The sequence below is a fragment of the Triturus cristatus genome, chromosome 2_1 (genome assembly GCF_964204655.1).
Source record: "Triturus cristatus chromosome 2_1, aTriCri1.1, whole genome shotgun sequence".
NCBI lineage: Eukaryota > Metazoa > Chordata > Amphibia > Caudata > Salamandridae > Triturus > Triturus cristatus.
The window spans coordinates 1,097,955,786-1,097,975,375 of NC_140581.1; the positions used below are offsets into that span (position 1 = coordinate 1,097,955,786).

General features: G+C 45.5%; 1 long non-coding RNA gene across 1 annotated transcript in view; it reads right to left on the minus strand.

Annotated features, from left to right (window-relative positions):
* LOC146866429 (uncharacterized) overlaps positions 1–18,305 on the minus strand; it is a 288,212-nt gene extending 269,907 nt beyond the window's left edge. The window contains exon 1 of the long non-coding RNA XR_014976803.1: positions 18,226–18,305. This is a non-coding gene — a long non-coding RNA (uncharacterized LOC146866429). The remainder of the gene's footprint in view (positions 1–18,225) is intronic.
* Positions 18,306–19,590: the final 1,285 nt, after the last annotated feature.

Sequence of the window (19,590 nt, forward strand, 5' to 3'; positions counted from 1 at the left end):
GTAGAGTGCATTGGCATAGAGTGCAGTGGGTAGAGTGCAGTGGCATAGAGTGGAGTGGTACAGAGTAGAGTAGAGTAGAATTGTGCAGAGTGCAGTGGCGCAGAGTGCAGTGGCACATAGTAGATTGATTTAGAGTAGGGTGAAGTGGCATAGAGTCGGGTGATGCATGGTAGAGTGGAGTGGTTTCAGGGTAGAGTGCAGTAGCGTATAGTGGATTGGCATTGAGTGAACTGGCAATGAGTGGATTGGTATAGAGTAGAGTGCATTGACGTAGAATGCAATGGCATATAGTGCAGTGTTGCAGAGTAGAGTGGAATGGTGTAGAGTGCAGTGGAAAAGAGTGCAGTGCTGAATAGTAGAGAGCATTAGCATAGAGCAGAGTGATGCAGGGTAGAGTAGAGAGGTGTAAAGTAGAGTGAATGAATATTACATTTATAAAGCGATAACTTAGCCCAAGGGCATCAAGGCGCTGCTGAAGACTAGCATTCAACCAAATAAGATGCTCAAACTAAAGTCGGTGTAAAGAGCCAGGTTTTCAGGGCCTTGCGAAAAAGAGAGTGTGACACAAGACCCGATAAACCATCAGGAAGAGAATTCCACTGCCTAGCAGCGGCAGTGGAGAAGGCTCTGCCTCCCCATCTAACCTTCTTATAGCTGGGGACTACCAGCAAATTCTTGCTTGCAGACATAAGCTGCTTGGTCGGGATATAGCGCTGAAACATCGCTTTAATGGCATCAGGGCCTAAGCCATAATAGGCATTATGAGTCAGGCACAGAGTCTTGAAGAGGATTCTTCGATCCAGAGATAGCCAGTGCAACGAGATGAGGGAGGCCGAAACTGAGTGGTACTTCGGCAAATCCATCACTAGCCTCGCTGCAGCATTCTGTTCTAACTGTAACCGTCGCACCAAACCCTTGTTAATGCCCAGATAAAGGGCATTACAATAATCAAGTCTGGACATTATCAAAGCAATCACTGCCTGCTTTCGTGATGCAAACGACAGGAACTGTGAGATGTTCCTAAGCAGCCTGATTATTCCAAAACAGGTAGACACTGTTCTGCTAATGTGTAGGTTCATGGACAACGAAGTGTCCACTATAACCACAAGATTTTCATCATAAGATACAGGAGAGGGGCAGCTGCCCATGGTATCAGGCCACCGGTCATTAGACCATATGTCATGTTGGTTACCAAAAATCAAGATCTCAGTTTTTTAGAGTGCTGTAGAGCACAGTGACGCAGCAAGGAGTAGCCAGAGTTGAGTGGTGCAGCGTAGAGTTCAGTGGCATGTAGTGGTGTAGAGCAGAGTGGAGTGGGGTAAAGTGGAGTATGCATGATGTGGTAGAGCACTGCCATTACAGACAACACATCTTCAATTGAAATTACCATTATCTTTGCACAGAAATGCAACTTTGCTGATAAAAGTATACAGTGCACAAACGTCAATGTGCGGAAATGTTATCACCTAGTGTGTTGATTTGTTTTGATTGTATTAAGATATTTGTGTCTTCGACAGTTTAGAATTACCAAAAAATGTGCTTCATTTCCAGCACACCCCTTTTAGCCAGCATGACTGTCACATAAATCCTCTCTCTTTGAAGTCAGACAAAGAAAAGTAAACACCAAGCTCCCTGGAAGACAGAGCCTGACATTTGACCTCTGTCTTTGAATGCACAGCAAATGGCACAAGTTAAGAACAAGATTTAAAGGTCTGTGCAGAGAAATCGAGCACTGGAGTAAGAATACAGTTAACAGGGTTTAGGTAACAGAGGGCCTTACTCAAGCTGGACAGCCTAAAACAAATGGAACCAGCAGATAGAAAGCAAGCAAATGTGATTTACAAACCACAAAGACAATGGTAGGCACTGGGCGGAATGCATTCCCAAGGAAGCTTTCCGAATGTCCCTAACATGTAGTTCGCAAACCAAACAGCTGAGTGAGCTGTCTGGTAGGTATCAACCTAAAAATGGGGAAACTAAAACACTCCTGTAGGCTGACACAAAGTATGCTTGACAATTTCTCAAGTCAATGAATGAAAGTTCTGGAGAAAAAGCTGAAGTAGCTTGTCCCAAAGCACCTTAAAGTAATTATAGAATATGGAATGTTTGCCACGATAGGTGCAAGCAGTATTCTGGTTAAATCTAATAATTTCTGTCGTTGATGCCTGCTTCACAGCCACTGGCACCAATGGTTGGAAGAGCAGTGCAAGGAATACCAAAGAGCAAGCCAGGGATGGCAACTGCTTGGCATCACAGCATACTTGTTCCTCTATGCAGTTCTCTAGTAGGCAGCAGCTACTGTAGTGATGAAAAAGTTGTAATTATGCCAGTGAATTGAAAAGTCCTGCTCCCTTTCTCTTTTTTGGCAATTTCATTGGTCGTTGCTGAGGACAAATGTTCCCTATGTCTCCTCCCTGCTCTACTCCTACATACTCACCACATGCAGCTTCTTCTCTCTTCATGTGCTCCTACTGATACAAAATACATGTGGGTCAGTGCTGGCAGGCACCTGGGGACTCACTCCCTAAGGGGCTTCACTTAGCCCCATAATGCATAAAATGCGACATCATTGCCAGAAGAGGGGGGCAGAAATGTTCACTTTTCCAGGGCACCAAACATCCTAACACAGGCCCTGAAAACAAGTTGAAGCTTTTTTCTGGACAGCAAAGGGCACGTGCTTAGGGACTGGAAATGTTGTTTTCAAATGGGCACGAAAAGAGAGCATGCACCAGGTCAAACAGATAATTACGCAACAGATAGATAACAACGTGCTCTATTTTGAATTTGATGTCTAATGTGCACAGGTGAAAGGGCAAACCACGCACGGATCCATAGTCCATCTGAAGTTTACACAAGCTTGGAATAGATTTATGTCTGTACTTTCTTCTTATTTTGGAAAAAAAGCGAGAGAGGCACATAACAGGCTCATGAGAGGGACAGCATTGGTGGTTGGTTCACTGATGGTACATAGCAGGCTGAAGTGTTGCAAGAGAGACCTGCAAGCACTCTATGATGGACGCACAAACCCTGCTCTTTTCTCCTTTTTAGGTCTCGCCTGACCCAGCGCATGCGCTGGTCTGGCGAGACTTTTTGTGAGGGCTCAAAAAAGTGCTACCATGGCCAGCCTAGAGCTACAGTGCATGTGCGCGGGCGTGCACTTAGGAGCAGAGGCACCATATGGCAAACCTCGTCATGCTCATTAAGCGCCAGCGATCACTTTCACTTTCGCCCACGATCACTTTGATGTTCTCGTTCAAAGAACATCAAACATCAAAGAACATGTTGTTGTGTTAATGCTTTTCTGCGCCCGTTTGACTTACAATGTGCTTTCTCTTTCCACAAACTCGATGTTTGTGTTCCTTTATTTTGAGATGCTTTTAGTATTACTGTTTTGTGACTTAAAGAACATTAAGGAAATGTTACTGTGAAACTGGACCACGTTCACAGTGTTTATTTCTGATCGCAGCGGCTGCTTCATGTCTGGTGCACCATTCAGGGAGTCCTTTCGTTGGTGCTTTCATGAGGACATGATGAGGAAGCTGGAAACTTTTGGCGTATTCACTTTAAAAGCACAGCATGTTGGCGACTGGTTAATCGATTAGACCTATGTAGCGCTTTAGATCTCAAAGCGCTATGGAGGGTGCAGCAGTTACAACTCATGAAATATGGGGTGCAACTCTCAAGGAGGGGGCAGGTTTGAGTGCACATTGGCTGCAATCGAACTCTTAAGATGATGGGATGTGTGTATCCATTATCAGCACTCAGTCTTCGCTAAGTGATCTTGTTTGTTTTGTTGTTGTGTTAATGCTTTGCAGCGCTCGTTTGACTTACAACGTGCTTTCTCTTTCCACAAATTCTATGTTTGTGCTCCTTTATTTTGAGATGCTTTTAATATTACTGTTTTGTGACTTGATTTAAGGAACATTAAGGAAATGTTACCGTAAAACTGGACAACAAGTTCACAGTGTTTATTTCTGATCGCAGCGGCTGCTTCATGTCCGTTGCACCATTCAGGGAGTCCTTTTATTGGTGCTTTCATGAGGACATGATGAGGAAGCTGGAAACTTTTGGCACATTCTCTTTAAAAGCACAGCATGTTGGCGACTGGTTAGTCGATTAGACCTATGTAGCGCTTTAAATCTCAAAGTGCTATGGTGGGTACAGCAGTTATAACTCATGAAATATGGGGTGCAACTCACAAGGAGGGGGCAGGTTTGAGTGCACATTGGCTGCAATGTTATGTTATGTTATTGACATTTGTAGAGCGCGACTGTTACCCGAAGGTGTCCTGACGCTATTGTATGAAGTCCATCATTGGTCTGAGCTGGTCAGGTACAACCGGTCTTTAGAGCGTAAATAGCCATGTTTTCAGGGCCTTCCTAAAATCCAGGCGTTTAGTTGTGCTTCTAAGGTGTAGTGGGAGAGTGTTCCATGCCTTGGCTGCTCCCATTAAAAAGCTTTGTCCCCCCCCCAATTAGCTTTTTTTGCGATAAGGACTGAAACTAGTTTTGCCTCAGATGAACGCAACATTCTTCTGGGTGTATACCATCGAATGTGCCTTATCAAATGAGAAGGTCCATTTCCATGAAGGGACCTATGCACAACGCACATAGACTTAAACAGAATTCTATTTTTTTACTGGTAACCAATGTAGCCTTTTAATCTCAGCCGAGATTGCGGCATATTTTGGAATGCCAGAAATCAGTCTGGCAGCTGCATTCTGCAGTAGTTGGAGTTTTCTCAATATTTAGGTATATGCTATTACAATAGTCCAATCTCGATATGGCCAGGGCTGAAACAACTATTAGTTGGCTTTCTTTATGTAGTAGAGGCAGAATCTTTTTACATGACCTCAATGTATACGATGTAGCAGAGACTACAGCATTAACTTGATCTTTAAAAGACAGCTTGTTATCAATAATGAATCCCAAATGTTTTACTTTCCCACTAGGAGTTGGAAGGGGTCCCAGTGAGTCTGGCCACCATGCTGGGGTCCAGAAGTTTGGATCATTTCCAAAAAGAACCACCTCCGTTTTGCTGGAATTTAATTTGAGGCAGTTTTGAGCCATCCAGCTGCCCACTGCATTCATGCAGTCCTTGAACCCAGATGCTGTACTCTGAAGTCCCCCTGGAAGTAGGGAGACCACAATCTGGGTATCATCAGCATAAGAGGTAAGGTAGAACCCACAAAGGGGCCAGTTGTTTTACGTAAACATTAAAAAGTGTTGGGCCAATGGATGACCCCTGAGGGACACCACAGGGGAGGGAGAACGATTTGGCAGAAAAATCTCCCAGAGTAACGGTATGACTCTATCAGCTAGGAATGACTTAATAAGTTTCCAAGCTGTCCCGTTAACTCCAATCTCTTGCAGCCGGTCCATCAATAACCCATGATGGACCGTATCAAAAGCCGCAGAGAGGTCCAACATGATCATTGCCACTTTTCCTCCTTGGTCTAATATAAGTCTAATTTCCTCTGTAGACTTGAGAAGCGCAGACTCAGTACTATGTCCCCCCCGGAAGCCATACTGTGTAGGGTCCAGCACATGACCTTCTTCCAGAAATCGACTAAGTTGAGTATTCATTATTTTTTCAGCACTTTTTGCAGGTAGTGGGAGCCTAGATATGGGTCTGAAATTATTTGAGTCATTGGGATCCAAATTTGCTTTTTTCAAACGAGGAAGGACTGATGCTGATTTCCATGCTTTAGGAACATAACCTTTTCCAAACATGGTGTTTATGATAGTTTTTAAAATTGCTGAGACTGGTTCCGGAGCTAATTTCAATACTGATGGAGGACATGGATCCATTGGTGAACCTGATCTGGCTTCGAACTCTTAAGATGATGGGCTGTGTGTATCCATTATCAGCACTCAGTCTTCGCTAAGTGATCTTGTTTTGTTGTTGTGTCAATGCTTTGCTGTGCCTGTTTGACTTACTACGTGCATTCTCTTTCCACAAACTCGATGTTTGTGTTCCTTTATTTTGAGATGCTTTTAGTATTACTGTCACACACACAACCACAACCACACACACAACCACAACCACACGCACAACCACAACCACACGCACAACCACACACACACACACATAACCACACACACAACCACACAAACACAACCACACATACAACCACACACACACATACAACCACACACACACACACAACCACACACATACACACACACACAACCACACCCACAACCACACACACAACAACCACACAACCACACACACACAACCACACACACACAACCCCACACACAACCACACACACACAACCGCACATACACACACACAACCACACACAACCACACCTAACCACACCCAACCACACACCACACACCCAACCACACACCCAACCACACACACACAACCACACACACACAACCACACAAAGAATCACACATACAACCACACACACACACAACCACACCCACAACCACACACACAACCACAACCACACACACAAGCACAACCCCACACACACACACACAACCACACACACACATAACCACACACATAATCACACACGCACATAACCACACACACAACCACACACACACAACCACACACACAACCACACACAACCACACATCCACACACACCCACAGCCACACCCACACCCACAATCGCACCCACTCCCACAACCGCACCCACACCCACAACCACACACACAACCACACACACACAACCGCACACACACACACAACCACACACACACAACCACACACAACCACACACACACACACAACCACACACACAACCACACCAAGCATTGGCATAGCCAAAAGGTCTCGCCTTTGGGACCTTGTAAGTGTTTAGCCACGCAACAGTTGATGTGGTTGCACCAAGGATATTGTGCTGCATAACTAAATACTTAGAAGGTCCCAAAAGCGAGACCTATTGGCTATGCCAATGCTTGTTTAGAAGGCATTGCCCTGACTAAAGTGCATATAACTCACTATCTCGACCACAGTACAGTTCGGCTACAGCAGCATGGACTTGCCAAGTGGCAAGATAACAAACCTAGGGGGATATGTACAAGGAAGTGGCGGAGCGCAGCGTAAGCCTCCTTGAATTAACGCAGCGCTCTGCCACTTCTGAAACACAAAGCTGCACAATATTTACAAGAATGTGGTGCAGCCTTGCATTTCCCCCTGCAATGGCGCTAAGTTTATCAACTTAGCGCCAGCGCAGGCACTCTTGCAGCATAGGGCAAGGGTGTCTGCGTGCAGGTGAGGATTGTTTATGTGTAGGAAGGTGTCCCTTCATGCACATAAACAATCCTAAAATGCCATTCTGTCACGTTCATGTGTGCTGCTTCATGCAGCACACATGAAAGTGACAAAATGGCATTTTTTCAAAGGTTTGGTATGTTATGTTAATAAGTTTATTAAGCGCACGGATACGCAGAGGTGTCTTGGCACTGGTGGTCCGGAGAAGGCAAGCTCATGTAGGGCAAGGGTCTCTATTTGGTAAACAGCCAAGTTTTCAGGGCCTTCCTGAAAACAGGCAAGGTCAGAAGTGTTCTAATGGAAAAGGGAAGATTATTCCAGAGTTTAGTGGCTGCTTTATTGTTTAGTGCTGTTTATGTACAGGAAGGGACACCATCCTGTACATACACAAACCATGGCATTTGGCTTGTTCCATGTGTGCTGCACAAGGCAGCACATATGGAAAAAGCAAAAACGAGGATAAATAATGCATTTCTCCTCGTTTTGCCAACTTAAGACCAGGATTTGCCTGGTCTTAATTTTGGCGCTGCCTCCCTTGTACATAGGGGGCAGCATCAAAATGAGTGGGTGTTGCGGTTGAACGCCCATCGCAACACCCACTGCCCACCCCTTTCATGCTAACCATAGCGTGAAAGGGAGCCTTATGTACAAGGTACGTTAAGCCACGTCAAGTGGCTTAACACTGCCTTTTACATAAGGCGCAGCCCCTATAGCCACCACAACGTTGGTAAAAGTGACGTTGTGGTGGTGATAAGGGCTTGTACATATGCTCCCTACTGCTCTGTGTTTCCGAGCTGCGCAGTCTGCAACAGATACAGATTCAGCATGTTATTACATACCTATAGTCAACGCCATTTTGTTTCAAAAGTTAACACTGTTCACTTCAGTGCCAGTGCCCAGGCATAGAATGGGATCCTGTTACTCCCCGAGGTTGATGCAACAAGAATAATAAAACACTCTTTGTACTATATGCCTGTCTTCGATGAAAAGTTCTTTTGCATTTATGATTGGAAGAAAGATAGTGCATGGCTCAATACATTAACTTTGATTCTATTTAGGCCTTGTTAGGCACAGTTTTACCTCTTAATGGGAATGTGTTTAATAATTTCTAGTTGTTTTCTCTCTGTTGGCGTTTTTCTGACTCTTGGTCACAAAACTGGTTATTTGCTCAAAACTCCTTTGATCACTCTGATTTATGCATTTATCATATTGACTAAATTATGTACTATTGACCTTATGTAATACGTTTCTAGCAAAAACTATCATGCCACCTGTTGCTAAATAAATGCATAATTGCAATAAAGAGAGGCCTTACCTGATTGCAGAACAAGAAGTCCTCAGATGTGACATTTTCCCCTATGTGTGCATGCGCATGCATCTGTCTGTGTGTTTGTTTACACCAGATCTCTCAAGGTTCTCAGGTCCTTCAGCGAGTAGCCTATCCACTGCAGGGTTTTGCTTTGCATAAACTATTATTTGTAGTTCTGCTTTTATTGAGGGGTAAACATGAATACAGGTCTCAGAATACATAGTTAAAATCTAGTCTGTGTGTGATACTGAGGCATGAGAGTGGCCCACTTGTGTGTTCTCGTCCGCTCAGTAACATGAATAGGGCATTGTTTGCATTGTGTGTATTTAGTCACATTGAAGCTGTGCTGCTACTTCAAGATGCAAACCATTACCATCATTTACATTGCCACTTACATATTGTCATTCAACTACGTCATTGGTATGTGCTTTACATGTAAAATGTACCACCCCATCAAAACCATCATGTTTTTAGTTCCCTAATTCTGGCCCAGTCCATGGAATGCTTGAGGGTGCAAATGGTTTAATTTATGAGTGGGAATTCACATTGGCATGTCACAAAACATGAGTTTGTGAGTATAAATTGATTTACTTAATGTTCTACTTGTATAGCAGAGTTTTTAGTGAGTAAATCTTAGAAACATGTGTAGACATTACAAGGCGGGATTACCTGCCAAAGTATGCTCCTATAACTTCGTTTACAAAGACAAGGCCCCATTCTTAATTCACAGACCCAGAAATTACTGGAGGTTTTAGTGCTGTATTTATTTATTTATGCATATATCCAGGTTGTACCTGGAGAAATGTGTACAAGGAAAAACTCTGACATTGTGGTAATTTTGTTTGAGGTCAATAATGAGAAACTTACAGAAAATGCTTTTACCATGTGACTCATGGATACTCTTCCACTACAGGATCTCCATCGCTCTGCACGCAAAGGCAAACCCTGGATTAGGCAAGTCTTTGGATGCTAATTTCTCTGTATGAGACTGCCATGCAAGGAATAAAGCTAGCAAACAAGAAAAAAGCAGAAATGTCTCCTTTGTACCGAGAGAAAACTCCTAGCACACCAGGGACAAACTAACTTGTATATCTTATCACTCGCCTTAATTCTGATTTACTTGGTCGTCTGATGGATCTTGCTTCGTACCAGAGTGGTCGGACATAGGGGATCCAACTCCAGTTATCCAATGAGGACCAGAAATTGGGTAACTGACCTGCAAACTCGTAACTAGATTCATGTATACAACTCTCAGAACTAAGTATAAGAGAAGAGATTCAGTCGAACCAAGATCATACAAACCAATAATTCAGTTATAGCTATGCAGAATAATAACATTAGTATCTTCTGTCCCGAGATCTCTCTGTTTGACTGCCCCCCTCATCATTAATAAACCAATTTGATTCCACAATCAATTCTCTGAGACAAATCATGGAGAGACAGAAAAGGGATTTAGTTAAAGTTAGATTTATTATAATTATTAAAGGGGTAACTACATCATTATCAGGCATTCAAGACTGAAGAGTACAAGATAATCAAATCAAAATTTGAGCCTGCCATTAATTACCAAAGCTCTGGGAGTGTTCAGGAAGGAACATGACCCATGACAGTTCGAAAGTACTGTCCCATGCGAGGAAAAGAATTCTGAGAATAGTGCACAGAGCGTAGGCGTCAGTTCGAAGGAAAGCCAATAGAGTCCACAAGGAAGTTCCAAAAAGCTCTGCCCAAAGGTGAAGAGTAAGTCCAAAGAATATTCCCTCTACCTCCGTCACATCAACGTATACTATAATCCTCAAGTTCTGGGGTGACGCCTCTTGGGTCACCTCTACTGGTCAGACCACTCGGTTCATTGGTCAGTTTGTATAAGGTGGTTGTCATGCAGCATAAAGAAGACACATATTATAGAAAAAAGGTAGTGATCATTACGTCAGTTGTCGAACCATCTAGTGTGTATATCTTTCAAACAATAGTCCTTTTCCAAAAGCACATAGTGAGTTCAAAAGGACAGTTTCTCATGGCAGATGTTCCCAAAGTAACTAAATTGTTGCAAGCAGTCCTCCTATGCGAATGGGAACTCTCCTTCTGAGAAATTGTTTCTCTTCACATTGCAAGTTTATGAAGACTTTCCATGAGAACAGAAATTGCATGCCTAAATTGATTTTGGTTCTTGAAATACAGAATATAAAATATTGGAAATATACATTTCATTTATAACCTTATATGTTTCTTTCAACTTATTTTGTACTCGTAAAGCATTTTAGTTTCGTTGTAAATAGCACATCACTATGACATATTACTGCATTTTTTAAAGTACCAAGATATAAAATTATTTCAAAAAATTAATTATTAATATCATTTCTGGTGATTCATATTAGTACATGTATGAAGGTTATGCCCTAAAAGTTTCAGAGCATTTGTATAAACGTGCAGCACCCTTTTCTCCTTTTTACTTGGTCCACAATTTCACATATGCAAAATGTGGAGTTTAGAATAATAAATACTCACATATTGTCATCTTGATTACGTTAGTTTTCATGAATTCTTGAAAACTAGTAAATAGAGTACAATATATGTTATTCAAATGACTCATTTTCATCTAATTTTCTCTCGTCTGCATGCTTTCAAAATGCAGTAACTAAGTCTTCTCTTGATTATTTTCTCATGATTCTTCAACCTGTAGTTAGCACAGTACAGCTTGGCTAGTGCATCATGGACTCACCAAGTGGCGAGATAACAAGCCTACTGCTCTGTGTTTCCGAGCTGCGCAGTCTGCAACGCATACAGATTCAGCATGTTATTACATTCCTATAGTCAACGCCATTTTGTTTCAAAAGGAAACACTGTTTACTTCAGTGCCTGTGCGCGGACGCAGAACGGGATCCTGTTACTCCCTGAGGTTGATGCAACAAGAATAATAAAACACTTCTGGTGATATCTGCCTGTCCTCGACGCAAATGTAAATTTATTTTGCATTTATGATTGGAAGAAAGATAGTGCATGGCTGAATATATTAACTTTGATTCTTTTTGTGACTTGTTAGGCACAGAGTAAGCTCTTAATGGGAATGTGTACTATACACTGTTTCGTTGTTTCTAGTTGTTTTCTCTCTGTTGACGTTTTGCTGACTCTTGGTCACAAAACTGGTTCTTTGCTCAAAACCCCTTTGATCACTCTGATTTACTCATTCATCATATCTACTAAACTATGTACTATTGACATTATGTAATACGTTTCTATCAAAAACTATCATGCACCTTCTGCTAAGACTTAGAGCATCAAGGGGCATATCAACAAGGGCTTTATCTCTGCTTTTTTGGCTTTAAAAGCCAAAAAAGGAGAGATAAAACTAGCGCCCTATCAACAACAGGGTGCTATCATGCAAATTTGCATGTTAGCACCCTTTTACTCGACGCTTCCCCTTGCATCTCTAATGAGATGCAAAGGGGGCGTTCCAGAGTAAAATAATAGGAGAAATGTCGCTAAGCGACATTTCTCCTATTATCAAGAATGTCGCTAACCCTGTTAGAGACAAAAAAAGCAGCGCTAACCGCGGTTAACGCTGCTTTTTTACGTCTGGTATTTTTCTGACTTAGCCATGATACCCTATGGAATGAGGATATCATGGCTAAGTTTGCCTGTCCCTATCAACAAGGTAACGTGAGATTATCGCTGGGTTTCCTACGATAATCTCACGTTAGCCTGTTAGCGTGAGGATTTTTTATCGCTATTGAGATAAGCGTTGCTAATAGCACGCTATCTCAGCGATAAAAATTCACGCTAGCCGGCGATAATTATCCTAGCGCTAAGTGCGCTTAGAGATAATTATTGCCGGTTGTTGTTGATATGCCCCCAAGTAGGTCAATAATGAGAAACCTGCAGAAAATGCTTCTACCATGTTACTCATGTGTGCTCTTCCACTACAGGATCTCCATAGTTCTGGCATGCAAAGGCAAACACTGCATAAGCAAGTCTTTTGATGCTCATTTCTCTGCTTGAGACTGCCATGCAAGGAATAAATATAGCAAACAAGAAAAACGCAGAAATGTGTCCTTTGTACTGAGAGAAAACTCCTAGCACACCAGGGACAATATTTTTATTTATTTTTAAAAACAACATCTGGCTTTGGGGGTTTATTTCGAGTCTTGATATGTGTCCCATAATCTCAAAGCTAACCCCAAATACATTTTACAGTGGCTTCTTTTTTTAATGATCACTTTATGGAACATATGAAAATCATTGTTTTCATAGTCACATATATTCAAAACTATGGCGCCAATTAACAGAGGAATTTATGAGTATGTGAAATACTATTACAGGAGGAATGCTTCACATTCTCGTAAATGTGGTGACCACTGTGCCCTCGGCCTGGTCGCTCCCACACCTCCCGCCTGCTCCTTACCTGCTGGACCTCCTGCTGCCGCCTGAGCCACCACAGGGCCGCCGAACGCCGCCCCAGCCGCCACAGGGCCGCCAAGCGCCGCCACCGAGCCCCCTGGTTCCCGCCGCTGCCCACGAGACCCCGCCCCCCCGCCCGCCGATTGGTTCCCGCGCTCCCCGCCTCCCCGCAGACCCTCCCTCCCGGCTCCCCTCTTATGACGCCCCCAGAGCGACCGCGCAGCGGACGAGCGCAGCGGGAGCACCGAATGAGCGCCGAAGGTGCGCCAAAGGTAAGCCCGTCTGCGCCCGTCTGCGCCTGGACCGCGCCCAGTGCCAGGACCCCTGGCCCCCGCAGACTCCAGCCCACCCGCCGGACTTACGATGCCGCCACCCTCAACGCACTCAACACCGGCCGAACCCCCGGGTGCTACCGAGCCACCCCGAGACGCACCCACGGACCCTTCAGCTGCCTCACCTGCAAGTTCACCTGCATCCGGACCTGCACCGCACCAGCACCCGCCAAGCCGAACACCAGCAGCAACCACCTCAAGTGCATCCTGCTCAACACCCGCTCCGTCCACAGACACGCCGTTCAACTCTGGAACCTCCTCGACACCACAGCTCCTGACGTTGCCTTCCTCACGGAAACCTGGATGAACGACTCCTCAGCGCCCGACATCGCCATCGCCGTCCCAGAGGGCTACAAGATCATCCGGAGAGACCGCGACAACCAGACTGGAGGAGGCATCGCCATCATCCACAGAGACACCATCCGTATCTCGACCAACGCCGACAACACCCTGACATCCGCCGAACACCTGCACTTCCAGATCCACACCGACCCCAAGACCACCCTCAGAGGCACCCTGATCTACCGACCCCCGGGACCACGCACTCAATTCAGCGAAGACATCGCCGACTTCATCAGCCCACACGCCCTCCCCTCGGCCGATTACATCCTCCTCGGGGACATCAACTTCCACCTGGAGAACAACAACGACCGCAACACCACCACCCTGCTTGACAACCTCGCCACCCTCGGACTCAAGCAGCTGGTGACCACCCCCACCCACCTCGCCGGACACACACTCGACGCCATCTTCTCGGCCAGCAAAGACATCTCCTTCAGCCACGCCACTGGACTCCACTGGACGGACCACAGCTGCATCCACTTCACCTTCAAAAGAACCACGGTCCACCACCACCAGCAACAGGCCGCACGAAGAAGCTGGAACAAGATCACAGCCGAACAACTCACCACATCCCTGAGCCAGCACCCTCCCGCCAGCTCACCGAACCCCAGCCAAGCCGCCGACAACCTCACGAAATGGATCTCCACCTGCGCGGACGAGCTCGCCCCTCTGAGGACCCCACCCAGCAGACCCGGAAGCAAGAAGGCCCCTTGGTTCACCGACGAACTCAAGAGCTCCAAGAAGAACTGCAGAGCCCTCGAGAAAGCATGGAGAAGAGACCCAACGCCGGACAACATGACTACCCTCAAGCTCGCCACCCGAAGGCACCATCAACTGATCCACGCCACCAAGAAAACAGCATTCAAGGACCGGTTGGACAACAACGCATACAACAGCAAGGAACTCTTCAACATCGTCAGAGAGCTCTCCAACCCCAACGCCGGAACCAACGACATCACCCCATCGCAAGACCTCTGCAACTCCCTCGCCTCCTACTTCCACAACAAGATCGCTGACATACACAACAGCTTCAGAACACAACCAACGCTCCCCACGACCAAACCAACGCCCCCCACCACCACCCTCAACGCCTGGACACCGATCAACCTCGAAGACACCATCAGCACGATGAACTCCATCCACTCCAGTTCCCCAACCGACCCCTGCCCTCACCACATCTTCAACAAGGCCGACGCTGTCATCGCACCCCACCTGCGGGACATCATCAACACCTCCCTCAACACCGCCACCTTCCCTGAGAGCTGGAAGCACGCCGAACTCAGCGCTCTACTAAAGAAACCAACGGCGGACCCCACCGAACTCAAGAACTACCGCCCCATCTCGCTCCTCCCGTTTCCAGCCAAAGTCATCGAGAAGACCATCAACAAGCAACTGGCAGCCTTCCTCGAGACGACTGGTTCCCTCGACCCTTCCCAGTCAGGCTTCCGGGCCAACCACAGCACCGAGACCGCCCTCATCGCTGCCACAGACGACATCCGAACCCTGCTGGACAACGGAGAAACAGCGGCCCTCATCCTCCTGGACCTCTCCGCGGCATTCGACACTGTCTGCCACCGCACCCTAGTGCAGCGCCTCAGCAACGTCGGGATCAAGGAGAAGGCACTGGAATGGATCATCTCCTTCCTCACCGGAAGGACACAGAGAGTCCGCCTGCCCCCGTTCAGATCAGAAGCCACGGAAGTCACCTGCGGCGTCCCTCAGGGCTCCTCGCTCAGCCCCACCCTCTTCAATGTCTACATGAGCCCCCTTGCGGCCATCGCACGCCAACACAACCTGAACATCATTTCCTACGCCGATGACACCCAGCTGATCCTCTCCCTGACCAACGACCCCGCCACCGCCAGAGCCAACCTACACGAAGGGATGAAAAACGTGGCCGAGTGGATGACGACCAGCCGCCTGAAACTGAACACAGACAAGACGGAAGTCCTCATCCTGGGCTCCTCACCCTCCGCCTGGGACGACTCCTGGTGGCCCCCCGCCCTGGGCAACGCACCCAAACCGACAGACCACGCACGCAACCTGGGCTTCATCCTGGACTCCTCCCTCTCCATGACCAGACAAGTCAACGCCGTCTCCTCGGCCTGTTTCAACATCCTGCGCATGCTACGTAAGATCTTCCGGTGGATCCCCACTGAGACCAGGAAAACAGTCACCCAGGCCCTCGTCACCAGTCGACTGGACTACGGCAACGCCCTCTACGCCGGTACCACCGCCAAGCTCCAGAAGAGACTCCAGCGGATCCAGAACGCCTCGGCGAGACTCATCCTCGACGTCCCCAGACGAACTCACATCTCCAGACACCTGAGAGACCTGCACTGGCTCCCGATCAACAAAAGAATCACCTTCCGGCTCCTCACCCACGCACACAAAGCCCTACACAACCAAGGCCCGACCTACCTCAACAGCCGCCTCAACTTCTACGCTCCCAAACGCCACCTCCGCTCGACCAGTCTCGCCCTCGCAGCCATCCCCCGCATCCACAGAGCGACAACAGGAGGTAGATCCTTCTCCCACCTGGCCACCAAGACTTGGAACGCCCTCCCCACCGAACTACGCCTGACCCAAGACCACCTCTCCTTCAGGAAGAAGCTCAAGACCTGGTTGTTCGAGCAGTAGCGGACCCCCCTCCCTAGCGCCTTGAGACCCTCCGGGTGAGTAGTGCGCTTTATAAATGCCTATGATTGATTGATTGATTGATGTGACTTGACACCTTACAGTTCTTGTAAAATGGGCTCAATCTGAAGTCTGGAATTTTGTCAAATGGACCATCAGACACTTGGCTGAGAATAAGCACCAAACAGGCTGATCATTTGAAAAATCTTGTGTGAGAAAGGCTGAAGCCTTGCCTAACATTTCTGTATGTGTCATTTTAAGGAGTTTCGTTTTGATAGAGGCCTTTCTTTCCTGTATCAAAGAAAAGCTCATCAAATGTGATTTGAAGTCTGAAAGGGTTTATTAACAAAAGGAAAAAATGAAGAGCATGTGAATCACAAAACTAAGCCACCCAGAATTTCCCCCCAACAAGGCTTCATGTAGGTAGCTCATGGAGGAATGACAAAGCACATTTATACATTCATACCCGTATGTTTTGAATAGTAATGTAAATGATTCTGGAAAAATTAATATAAGTTAATTCCTAGGCAGAGATAATGAAAACACTTGAAACAACCGTGAAATAGCAAAGATCAGATGCAAAAATTCAGTTGCACAATCTAGTTTTCATTGTCTACCTTGGTAGCCAAGAGGTGGCCGTAGCCCAACATCAGACATGGGCACCTCCTGTGAGCAATGTTAAAGCATGTGTTAGAATTCATGGCTGAAGCAAGTTATGGTGATGCCAATGTAACTATTACATTTCACAATGTCACCCTCTTGTGCTATTTATTTGCACACTCCTAAGACATTTCAATGTTCATTAATTGATTCAATTCCACTCCCATATTTCCATCATAACATTCCAAAGAACCATAATAGGACTCATCTTAATAAAAGATCTAGAAAACCCAATCCCCGCGGTTAATTGAATATTAATCTCCTTGACAGGGAAACCAGTAGGTTTTTTAGAAGAACCCTCACCCACCAACCTAGTTGGTGGCATGCTTCATCATCGGGTTCGCACCTAGAAGGCTGAGTGCCTCCTAGGTGTGCTTCGACAGCTGATTACAGCTGAACTGTTTTTTTTGTGTTTTTTGTGACAGGTGGAAATCGTGATAGTGTAAGTTAAAACTACCTACAGTGTATCTGATACTTTTATTATGTGGTCCCTGGGGTAGGGTTAAAAATTAAAAAAATTTAATGGACGTGAGTGAGACAATGGTCTTGCAAGTCTCCTTAAGTTATGTGAAAAGAGAATTAATGTGATGTGGTCTACATGTTTCAGCCACACCTGAAAGTTAAAGTGGCTTTCATCAGGACCCGCGGCTAAGAGTGAACCCTGAGCTCACGTGAACTATGCTCACATGCTAAGGTGAGCATAGGTTAGTGACGGACGTAAATTACGGGTTGTATGGTCAAAGTTTCTGTACCTGTAAAGAAAAAAAGGAAAAGGAGACACAGCATGGCTGTTAAACAACAGTGGGTCCAGTGGGACATGGCCCAAGCCCTTTTGCATGTATTTAGTGGTGCATGATTGACTACTGAAAATATTGTCTGTGCGTGAAATGGGTGATTTTTCAGGCATGCAAAATTTGTGAACGCTGAATTGTTCCCAAAATGGTGCTCACAGGCGGTGGCTTTTGATGCCATTAATTAACAAATGAGATCGTAAGTACAGCGTTGTTGAAACTTGGCTCTATAATAAGATTTTATGAGCGTGTTGGAAATCAAAGTAATGATACAGGTATAGCTGTTTTAAGTCTAGTTTAGCCGTTGTACATTCTTTTATAAAAGGGTGCAAAATCGCAAAGTTGCAAGGCACCTACTTTGAACACGAGTATTTCTCGTGTCATAGATCCTGAAGGGAGGCGGAGCCTATTGTCACACTCTATATGTTAAAGAAAACAAAAATCAACAATTAATCAATATAACAGTGAAAAAAAGTATGCGTTGGCTCAAGATTGTAGCATGCTGGAGCATTTTTACTCACTGTATCAAGGTCGGCCGCCTGTTTTAGAACCTATTCGTTCCTCTCTCTGGATCTCGGCGAGATTGACTGGTTGCTTGACAGCATCTTAAAAAGTGAGTGAGTAAGCCAGCTACGTCAACGTGCGTGCACGTCGAAAAAGTAGCTGAGCCTATGATAGGCTAAGGCAGGCGAGCCCATTTTCAGTATTACCTCCTACCTGACTGGGCTCCGTCAATGTGCGTGCATGTTGACAAAGTGGCAGATCCTCTGATAGGCTAAGGGAGATGAGCCCATTTTCAACATTAACTCATACCTGGCTAGGAAAGGTAGTCATACGTGGCACAGAGTATGATCAAAGCCCGACTTCCGGATAATTACAAAAGGGGTGCCCTTGACTGGGAGGATAAGAAATATGGCCTGGTCAGAAATTGTAGTAAGGTTAATCTCCAGATACATCTCTGACCAATTAGTCAATTTCTGTTGAGTTTGTCACTTCTATATGTACTTTGACAACTCCCCTATCACACTGTTTGAAAAACCCATTCCGTAACTAGGGAACAGAATGGCAAAAAATCAAGCAGTTTTGGAAATGGAGGATAGGGTTACAACTCTGATTGTCTAGGGAGGACACAACTTAAGTGGGGTAGCAGAAGCCGGACCAGTCCTTGGGTAGTCATGCGTATGGTTGATTCCCGCAGACATAAAATGTTCCAGTTTCATCAGCTGTGCCATTGAGAGTGAATACTACTCCAGAAGGAAGTTTGGCATGGAATAAAGAGAAGGCTGATTCATTTATTGCAGGAAGCAATACACGCTGGAAAGAAAATTACATTCAAACGTTTAATGGCATGAGAAACTCAATAAAGACAGACAGAATCCTAGCTATTATCCATAAAACAGTCCATAAGCCCAATGACTTATTTTCATACCTAATCTGAGGATTAAAACACATGTCTGGGACACTGTCTTGGGTGGTAGCAGCACCAGAGAAGAAGCCAGAGTTGTGAGAAAGCACAGTATTAGTAACCTTGTCAATCATTGACATCCAGGGATAGAGTTTTACATATGTTATTGGTGAGTACTTGAACCCTGGTATAACAACTAATTGGCCTCAAGGGACAGATACCAAAACCTGTCGCACCTCTGATTGTATTGTATTGTATTGTAATTGCATTTGTATAGCGCTTACTACCCCAGACGAGGCGTCGAAGCGCTTTTCGGCGAGTAGCACGCTACTCCAGGACCCATAGAGGATTAGTGTTGAATTAGTATAGTGAAACATGCAAGTACATTTTAAGTGGCGTTGTAAAAGTAACCTAGGTGAAATGCCCAAAAACAAGAACCTGTAGCAGATCCAGTTTTCACAATTACGTAGTCTCCCACACA